General features: G+C 45.0%; 1 pseudogene; it reads right to left on the bottom strand.

The window, feature by feature from the left end:
- Positions 1–7656: 7656 nt before the first annotated feature.
- LOC100994854 (SWI/SNF-related matrix-associated actin-dependent regulator of chromatin subfamily E member 1-like) lies at positions 7657–8935 on the bottom strand (annotated as a pseudogene).
- Positions 8936–10163: the final 1228 nt, after the last annotated feature.

Below are 10163 nucleotides of genomic sequence, written 5' to 3'. Positions count from 1 at the left end.
CTTTTCATTCTTTTTTCTTGATTTTTGTCTGACTGTCTTATTTCAGAAAGCCAGTCTTCAAGTTCTGAGATTCTTTCCTCAGCATGATCTGCTGTTAATACTTGTGATTGCATTGTGAAATTCCTTTAGTGTGTTTTTTAGCTCTATCAGATCAGTGAAGTTCTTTTTTATACTGGCTATTTTGTCTGTCAGTTCCCGTATTGTTTTATTGTGATTCTTAGTTTCCTTGGATTGGGTTTTGCTGTTCTCCTGAATCTTGATGATCTTCATTCCTATCCGCATTCTGAATTCTATTTCTTGTCATTTCAGTCAACTCAGCCTGGTTAAGAACTCTTGTTGGAGAACTAGTGTGATCATTTGGAGGACATAAGACACTCTGACCATTCAAGTTCCCAGAGTTCTTGCATTGGTTATTTCTTATCTCTGTACGTGGGTATTCCTTTAACTGTGGTGTAGATTGAGTACAGAAAATTGACTTCTTTTCTGGGTATTTTCACAGGTCTGAGGCTTTGTGCAGGGTCATTATTTGTAGCTGACTTATGTTTGGTTTCACAGAGGGGTAGGTTAGTGAGGTATTTTTGGTGTTGAAGCTTTGGGGTGTGATCCAGTAGGTGGCACTTAGGCGTAGTGGTCAGTTGGTAGGCTCTTACTCAGTCCTGTGGCTCCCCTATATTTCCTCACAGTTGCAGCCATGTTCCCTCTCAATGCTCTGAAAGTGTGCCCTCCTCTCCCACTTGAGTGCTGCCTGTAGATTGTGGCTTGACACTCCCAGGCTTCCCACTGCAACTCTGGGGTGTTCTTAGGGTTTATGTTTCCTCCCTAACTTGGAGGCATCAGAGGAATGAACTTTAGGAGTGGCTGTGGCTGAAAGTCTTTCATTTATCTCCTGGGGGCCCTACTCCGGAGAGATACAGGTCAGCAATCACTTAGTGCAATCAGCCCTGAATGGGGGCTGTGGGCCCAAGCTGAGGGTTCCCTGCTAGGTGATAAGTGTGTGGGGTAGGGGAAGGTGAGGAGTAGGTGGGACCCATGGGAGATGGACTGGCCTCCTCTCCTTGGGTAGACTGCTGCTTGTTGGAGGTGTGGATAAGGTACTTAGGGTCTTTGCTCCTTCATTAGTCTCAGGGTAGCAAAGGCAGTTCCACTGCAGAGGCACTGGCAGAGGGGCTTTCATTTGCCCCTGAGGGCTTCACCTCTGAGGAATGTGGAGCCACTGTTACTGGGAGTGTTCAGCCAGTGGGGTGGGGCAGCTGAACTGCTGGCATAAGCTTGGAGCTCCGCTTGGGGATCGGGAGTCAAGGGCTCACTTGGAAGAGAGACTGGTCTCCTCTTCATATGGTTACTGTGGTGTGCTGTAAGCTCAGGTGTACCCCTCAGGCTCTTTGTTTCTTCCCCAGACCAAAGGCAGCAGGGATAGAACTGCTGCTGTGGTCGTGGCAGAGGGGCTGTTGGATGCCTCTGGGGTTCTCTCCCCAGGGAAAACCCTGGGCCACTTTCAATGGGTATAATCAGCTGTCGGTGGGGCAACTGTTCTGCAGTCATGAGCTGGGGGCCCTGCCTAGTGAAGAATGGGTGCCAGGGGTTCCCAGGGAAGAGGGCTGGGCTCCTCTCTGTATTGTGGCTGTGGTGTGCTGGAGGTGCCAGTGTAGTGACTAGGCCCTTTGTTCCTTCCCCAGCCCAAGGGCTGTTAGGGTTGTACCACTTCAACTGCAGTAGTGGAGGGGTTGTGGGTTGACTCTGGGATTTCCTCCTTGGAGAAATGCTGTGCTGCCTTTGTGATTGAAGTGGTCAGGCGAGAGTAGGTTGGTTGTGCTGGAGTCCCAGGTTTGGTGGCCCTGCTCAGTGAGGAGAAGTGAGGACTGGGACCAGGGTGGAGAACAGCCCAGCCACTTTTCTGCAAGGTGGGTGCTCTGTGCTGGGGGTTTTGACCAGCCTCTGGTCCCCACAGACTCTCCCGGGCCTGGAGACAGTAAGGATAAAGGCTGCAAGACAGCAAAGATGGCAACCCACCCTTCCCACTGGGAGCTCTGTCTCAGGGAGTTTCAGAGCTGCTACTGGCTTTATAGCCCCAGTGGGGGGTGGCTGGAAACCCAGGCCAGGAGGACCCACCCAATGAGGAGTTATGGGATTGGGACCCACATAACAAATAGTCTAGCCACTTTTCTGTAGGGCTGCTATAATATGCTCGGGGTCCATTCCAGTCCCTAGTCACCTCATATTTTTTTAGTATCTGAAGGTATTAACAGTGAAGGCTGCAAAACAACCAAGATGGTGGCCCACGCTTCCCTCTGGGACCTCTGTCCCATGGAGGTTTGGAATTGCTGCCAGCTGGAAAACAGCTGAGGGGGTGGATGTAGACCTCGGTCAGGAGGTTCAGCCAGTGAAGAGAAATGGGATCCAGGACCTGCATGAAAAAGCAGCCTGGCCATCTCTCCGGAGAGCTGCTGTGCTGTGCCAGGGGACTGCTCCAGTCTCTACTCATCTTGGACTTCCCAGAGCCAGATGGCAACAACAGCTAAGGCTGTGAGACAGCAAATATGGTGGCCTGCCATCCCTCTGGGAGCTCCATCTCAGGAAGATGAAATGCTGCTACCGTGGCTGGCTGGAGTTCCAAGCCAGTGGGTCTTATCCTGTGAAGTGCCACGGAAGTAGGGCCTGCACACCATTGCCGCTCAGTCCCCTAGATTCAGCCCCTTTCCTAGAGATATGTACAGGGGTCTAGCCTTCCTTTTTTTTTTTTTTTTTAGACGAAGTCTCACTCTTGTGCCCCAGACTGGAGTGCAATGGCATGATCTCGGCTCACTGAAACCTCTGTCTCCCAGGTTCAAGCGATTCTCCTGCCTCAGCCTCCCGAGTAGCTGGGATTATAGGTGCCTGCTACCACGCCCGGCTAATTTTTGTATTTTTAGTAGAGACGGAGTTTCACCATGTTGGCCAGGCTGGTCTCGAACTCCTGACTTCGGGTGGTCTGCCTGCCTTGGCCTCCCAAAGTGCTGGGATTACAGGCGTGAGCCACCGCACCCGGCCGGGTCTAGCCTTCTTGGCCAGAGTTGCAGCTGCTTTTGTTTGGGAAGTCCAGATATCTAAAGCTCCTGGGGCTCCATATGTGCCTGAGTGGCTGCTCTGCTGGGACTCCACGTAGCTCTGAGTGTCAGACCACAGGCCCTGGTGCAGTGAGTTCACAAGGGGATCTCCTGACCTGAGGTTTGCAAAGATCTTTGAGAGAAGCATGAGTCCCAGGATTGCTCACTCACTTACTCACCACTTCCCTGGGTTGGGGAGGCTCCCGTTGCTCCATGTTGTTCCCAGGTGGACAGTTGTCCTGCCTTGCTTTTCTCCATCCTCCCTGGGTCGAGTTGTTTTCTTGACGAGTCCTAATGCACGTACTTGGATATTTCAGTTGAAGATGCTGTATTTACTTGCCCCTTCTTTTCTCCCAGTGGGAGCAACATAAACTAGCTGCTTCTAGTCAGCCGTCTTGGCTAGCCCTGCTTCAAAGCTATTTTTTTAAAAAATAAATCAGAAATAACATTATTTATTTATCTAAATTAATGATATACCAAAATGATACAATCATGAACGTTTTGCACCTAACAACATAGCCTGTAAATACAAAAAGCAAAAAAAAACAGAACTTGAGGGAGAAATTTATAATCCAAAGTCATTAGAAGATTTTAATATTTTTCTATCTGAAATGGACTTGTTAAAAATTTGGTAGTGTAGAACATTTCATCTTTCAATTAAGAAGATATACCTTTACCTATTTTATATGTATAATTGCATATACCTATATCAGAACTTAGTAGAGAGACCATGTATTAAACCACAAATTTCAGAATTAATATCACAAGACCCTCTTCTCATGTTGCTATTCTGTCAGAGGCAAGCATGCTGTTTGCTTACTCTTTTTAGTAAATCCAAGTGTTTTTTTCAAGTTTGGCTGCTCTGCTAGAATCTCCTCTCCCTTTTGCGATAGGTTAGGTCCCAAGGCCGTGGTGTTTCTATCCAGGAGCACCTGCAGCTATTTTCTCCTAAGCTCCTACAGAAGGGGGTCCCCAACCCCTGGGCCACAGACTGATATTGTAGAACCAGGCTACACAGCAGGAGGTGAATGGTGGGTAAGTGAGCAAAGCTTCATCTGTATTTACAGCCATTCCACATCACCTCCATTACTGCCTGAGCCCTGCCTTCTGTCAGATCAGTGGCGGCATTAGATTGTCATAGGAGCTGGAACACTATTGCAAACTGTGCAATGCAAGGGATCTAGGTTGCATGCACCTTGTGAGAATCTAATTAATGCCTGATGATCTGAGGTGGAATAGTTTCATCCTGAAACTATCCCGCCACTTCCCTCCCTTTACCCCACTCTATGGAAAAATTGTCTTCCACAAAACCAGTTCCTGGAGCCAAAAACATTGGGGACTGCTGTCCTACAGTTCCCCGGACTTTGTAGTCTCCACAACTCCTCTCCTACTCAATTACTTACTAGTGATAAGGGTAAATTTTTATTCCTTCCAGAGGAGTCTGCTGCAGCAGATATAAACTACAATTTTTTTTCAATAGGTCATCATTGATTACTAATGGATTATCCTGGTATTATTTCCCTACAGAGAATTTTTGACTAGTACAATTTTATCTTCAGGTTTCACTTTGTTCTTTTTTCTATCTCTTCCAGTCTCAGAAATTCCCCATCCTCACTTTGGGAGAGGGGTTAATTTGATCTGTCAGTAATATTTTAATTCAAACTCATCTTCTTGATCTTTCTCACTTTTCTATAGCTATTATTTTTGTTACCTGCTGGTCATTCCCCTCAAATACAAAACAGTAAACTTTTTAGAGCAGTTGTTCAAACTATTCCGAGGGGTCATTATGAGTTACACAGGGACTTTTTCATGTCCCACCTATGAGGAAGAAAAAAAATTGAAAGAGGCTCCTATTTCTGTTATTTTGCTTAGAGGGACTCCCTCTCCTTTTATTTGAGGAAAGATATGGCTTCTCAAATATCTGAAAAATACTGCCTTTTTAAAAAACCATAACCCTCACAAAATTTTAGTATTTCTCAATTAATCACGTAGAAAATTACCAGCAAAAAACTCTTAGATTTACATAGAAGTTAAAATCTAAAGAATGGTGTATAATTGGTTCCAAAAAAACCATAGAAAGAACTTTTATTTTTAAAAAACAAATTCATGGCTATTGCCCTTGGATCATACTTTATGAATCACTGTCTTAGAAGACAAAAGCAAAATTCTGAGGTGACAGCTAAGAAGAAAGGGAACCAGTTGCTTGGACAACTGAAGTCTAGTATTTTAGATGACATGATGTCAAAAGATATCCTTATTTTATGTATTTAAGGAATAACATTTTTCATTCCTCTCACAGCTGGAGACCAAACTTCTTTTAAAAAGGGTCTCTCACTGTATATCTATAACTCTCATCATAGAGACCCTTCTTAAAAGGAGTTTGGTTTCTATCTGTGAGAACAAATGCCTGGGGCCTGTGGATGAGGGAGGCATAGGAAAGAAGCTCTATGTATACCCTCCTCCCTGGGATAGCACAGTGAGAGCACATGTGGATATGAAGGGCAGGCAGCCAAGGAAAGCAGCCAGTGAGATTCCTTGAGCGACAGTGATCCCAAACAATGGATCTTAAACAGTAAGCTGCCTTGCCCAAGGTTCACAGGAGAAGCTTGTTACATGTGCAGATTCCAGGTCCCAACCCACGGAAAATTTGATCCAATAGGTCTATAGCTTGGCCCCAAAGTCTGGTGATTCTGACTGAGACAGGAGGTCTCTGAACCTCACTCTGAGAAACACTAAACCATGGGGTACTTGCAGGAGCAGACAGATCTTCCTGAGCCACATATTTATACATATCTCTTCCTAGCTTGCTGGATTTGTCCGTGTCCTGGGAAATGAGCCTGTGGGTAGGATGGTCATCCTGGACATGCTCTTCCCTCCAGAAGACCTATCTGTGGTTAACCATTTCCGGAAATCTGGGTTACTACCTGATGATAATCTAACACCAGAGCATTTCTTCCTTCAAAGTTGCTTCAGATGTCCTTCAGCAAACCACGTAATTCCAGCAAAGCGCCTGGCTTGATGTCAGAGCTGTTGCTGTGGGGGTCAGAACACGAGTCTTCCATAGAAACACAGCAAAGACAAAGCCAGACTCACTGTATTCATAGACTGAGTCTGGGGATCAGAGCCTGTCACCGACTTTAGTCTTTCACGTTGTCAGAGGTGTGAGGCAGCCCCACTCCCTGTGAGCTCCTCACAGCTGATCTTGTGCTGGCAGGAGCCACCCCAGAGCCATCTTTTCCCCTGGCAGCCCAGCAGCTCACCACTGGGGAGGAGGATGTGTTCACTGATTAAAGTTTAAAAGGCAGGTGAGGAAGTGGGACTAATTAGCCCCATGAAGGCCCATTAAAGTGTTTGAAAAGTTGCTAGCATCTCTGAGAGTCTACCCATGAGGAAACAAGTGGCTGGGAAACTGGGAATGAGGGCACTAGATCCACACAGATCCCTGCAAACATGGCGCTCATTCGCCCCAAAACACTACTCCACCTTCACTCTAAACTTAACTCTTACGTGATTATCTGTATTTCCTCGACACTGGAAAACCAGGTTTTTCTTTCTTCTATGCCAGTTACCCAACGTACATTTGTGCTGTAGATAAGAGCTGAGGACCTTCTTGCCCTTCAGGATTATAGTAAAGTTAGAGGCATGTTATGTGGTTCCCAAATATTTGGGAATTTTCTAGGTATCTTTCTGTTATTGATTTCTGATTTAAAAGCATATGGTCAGAGAATACATTTTGTATGACTTGATACTTTTGAATTTATTGAGACTTACTTTAAGGCCCAGAATAGGACCTATCTTGGAGAATGTTCTATGTCCACTTGAAAGGAATATATATTCTGTTTTGTTGAGTGGAGTGTTCTATCTGTAACTGCCAATTAGGTCAAGTTGGTTGATATTGTTGTTTGAGTCTTTCTAATCTGCTGCTAATCTCATCCAGTGTATGTTTTCATATCAGACATTGTAGGTTTCATCTACAGAAGTTTGTTTTCAGTCTCTTTTTATATCTTCTTGTCTTTACTTATTGTTTGTACATATGGAATACAATTATAATAACTGTTTTAATGTGCTTCTGTACTAACTCTAACATCTGTGTCATGTCTGGGTCAGTTTCAGTTGGTTGATTATTTTTCTTTTCATGGGTCATGTTTTCCTGCCTCTTTACAAATCTAAATAATCTTTTTTCAGATACTGGAGATTGTGAATTTTATCTTGTTGGGTGGTGGATATTTTTATAGTCTTATAAGTATCTTTGGTTCTGGGATGCAGTTAAAGTTATTTGGCAACAGTCTGAGCCTCTTGGTCTTGCTTTCATAATTTGTTAGGCAGGTCCACAGCAGGGTCAATCTAGGGCTAATTATTCCCCAATACCGAGGAAATAACTTCCGGAATACCCAAACCCCCATGAGCTATGAGCTTTTCCTGTTCAGCTGGTAGAACCGGCACTGTAATTGGCCCTCTGTAAGCACTGGGCCGTGTTCCCTCCAGTATTTTCAGGTTGTTCCTTCCCTGTCCTTGGGTAGTTTCTCCATATGATGTACTCATCACGACTCTTTTTTTTTAAACCAAAATTTTTTCATTTAAAAAAGTATTTAGAACACATAAAACACGGCAACATTTCTCCTTTTTTCTCATCTTCTGGTATGGGATCTGTTGGTGACTCCTCCACTGTTGGGCTGTTGCTCTCCGAGCCAGTGTTACTATCACTGGTTCCTTCCTCTGCCATACTGTCAATCCCCTCCTGCCCACTCTCCTTGTCTTAAGGAGTAGATGTGTCTTCTTCACTGTTCTGTTGGCTCTCTGTCATTTCTTCAAGGTGTGTCTCCCCTGTCTCCATTGGAATGTTCTTGTCGTCTTTCTTCTCCTCACCTTAGTTGGCCGTGTGCTCTTGCTCAGGAACGATGCCGCTCTGACTGCGCTTAGCTTGGTCTGCCACCTCCCTCTCCCTTTCCTCCTGCCTTTTGTGGGCCTGTTCCTCTGCCTGTGCAATCTCAGCTGCAATTTTCTCCATATCCACTTCTACCTTCAGACCGCACAAACTTTTAAGTTATTGCTAAATGATTCTGTGCTTTCCAGGAATTTCCTCGTCTTCGGGTATCGTTCCTCTATTTGAAGAAGTTCAGCTTCTAGTTTTTGCTGATGAACCATTAAGGACCGGACCTGTAGTTTGAGGACCTGCATTCTAGCTGTTGTGACAACTGACTGAATGTCTGGCACCACACTGTCACTAAGGATTTCATTGATGAGGCTGTGTTTTCTCTGGAAACAGGCAGTGGCTGTATGCTTGCTTCACTGAAATGCCATCATCACAATCATCTGGATCTTCATCACGCTGAATGCTCATGTAAGGTTCTCCTTTCTCTATGCAAGACTGTCTCTGTTGACTTTCTTTCTCTAAAGCAGCTTCTGCACAACTTTTTGCATTTATGTAAGCAAGGTACACGGGAGAATTATGATAGGACTTCATATATTCATTGTACTCTATCTTTTCTGCTTTGTATTCGTTTAAATATTCTTGTTTTTCTTCATCAGTGAGATCTTGCCACGTGCCATCAAATAATCTTGCCAATCTCCCACAACTTTAGGTCAGGGTTGGAAGCCTTGACTTGGTCCCAGACCTTTCGGCTGTACCTCATGTAGGGCATCAGCAGTTTATCTGATGGTTTTGGTGGCTTTGGAATCATAATACCAGAGGATGCCATGACCCGGCTGTTGGTGCCCGGGTTCCCTCCCAGCCTGTAGTTGTTGTAGGTGAGATGACTGTATGGATTGTATCCCACAAACCCTGATGTGCTGGGCATTTGTGTTGCAGGAGCTGGGGTGGAAGGTGAGGCATAAGATGGTCTTTTTGACATCTTAGAAGATTAAATTCTCAGTTCCTAAGAATGAATCTGAGACCCTGCAGGCAGAAAAAGCGCCCGCAGCTCTGGCTTCGCTTCCCTTTGTCCTCTCATCACTACTCTTATGAATACTTGAGAGACGGCCCTCTGGGGTTCTCCCTCTATGGAAATTTCTCTGTCTAGTACTCTGTCATAGGAACATTGGCCCATAGGTCTTTCCAAAGTCCCAGTTCCTTCTCAAGTCAGAGTGTCCTCCAGGATCCATCTCAGTCCACCCTCTCTGCCCTGTGGTCTGGAAACTCCCCAAAGGCAGTAAGCTGGGGCAACTGTTGTGTTCACCTCATTTGTTTCCCACTTCTTGGGGTCATTGTCTTTCATTGTGTCATGTCTGATGTCTTAAAAACTGTTTTATGTATCTTAGCTTATTTTCTTTTTAATTTTTGATGTGATTTTAGGTAGGGGGGTAAATTTGATCCCCACAACTCCATCTTGGCCAGAAGTTAAAGTCTCCCATGGGTAAATTCGATTATAAGATTTCCGCAAATTTGAAGACTTACCATGGTCTGGTTATCTGTTGGTTTCTGTTTTTGCCCATCGTGTCTTCATTCAGCACTGTGCAGATCTAACAGAAATCTAATACCTTCTTTGCTACACACACATACCTCTTAGACAAAGCATTCATGTTGAGAATCTATCAAAGATTTTTGTGGGTGATAAAAGAGAGGTTTATATTTAATTTATTCATACATTGCCAAATTGCTTTTATGGCTTTATTGTACTTAAAATTCTCTTTGGCTATCTGACACCTAGGATAGCTCTCTGAATTTCACCCAGAAGTCAGAAGTATATTCTGACTTCTCTCTTTTCTTCTCTTTCTCTTTATCATTTTTCTCCCTTCACTCCTCTTTTTCTCTTTTCTCCTCCAGGCTTTCTTAAGAAACTCAAACACAGGCCAGGTGCGGTGGCTCACTCCTGTAATCCCAGCACTTTGGGAGGCCGAGGTGAGTGGATTACCTGAGGTCAGGAGTTCAAGACCAGCCTGGCCAACATGGTGAAACCCTGTCTCTACTGAAAATACAAAAATTAGCCAGGCGTGGTGGCACGTGCTTGTAATCCCAGCTACTCAGGAGGCTGAGGCAGGAGAATCACTTGAACCCAGGAGGTGGAGGTTGCAGTGAGCCAAGATTGTGCCACTGCACTCCAGCCTGGCTGACAGAGTGAGACTCTGTCTAAGAAAAAACAA

This window comes from Pan paniscus, chromosome 15 (genome assembly GCF_029289425.2).
Source record: "Pan paniscus chromosome 15, NHGRI_mPanPan1-v2.0_pri, whole genome shotgun sequence".
Classification (NCBI taxonomy): Eukaryota; Metazoa; Chordata; class Mammalia; order Primates; family Hominidae; genus Pan; species Pan paniscus.
Note: the sequence above shows the minus strand (reverse complement) of the source record. Positions and strands in the feature narration are given on the sequence as shown.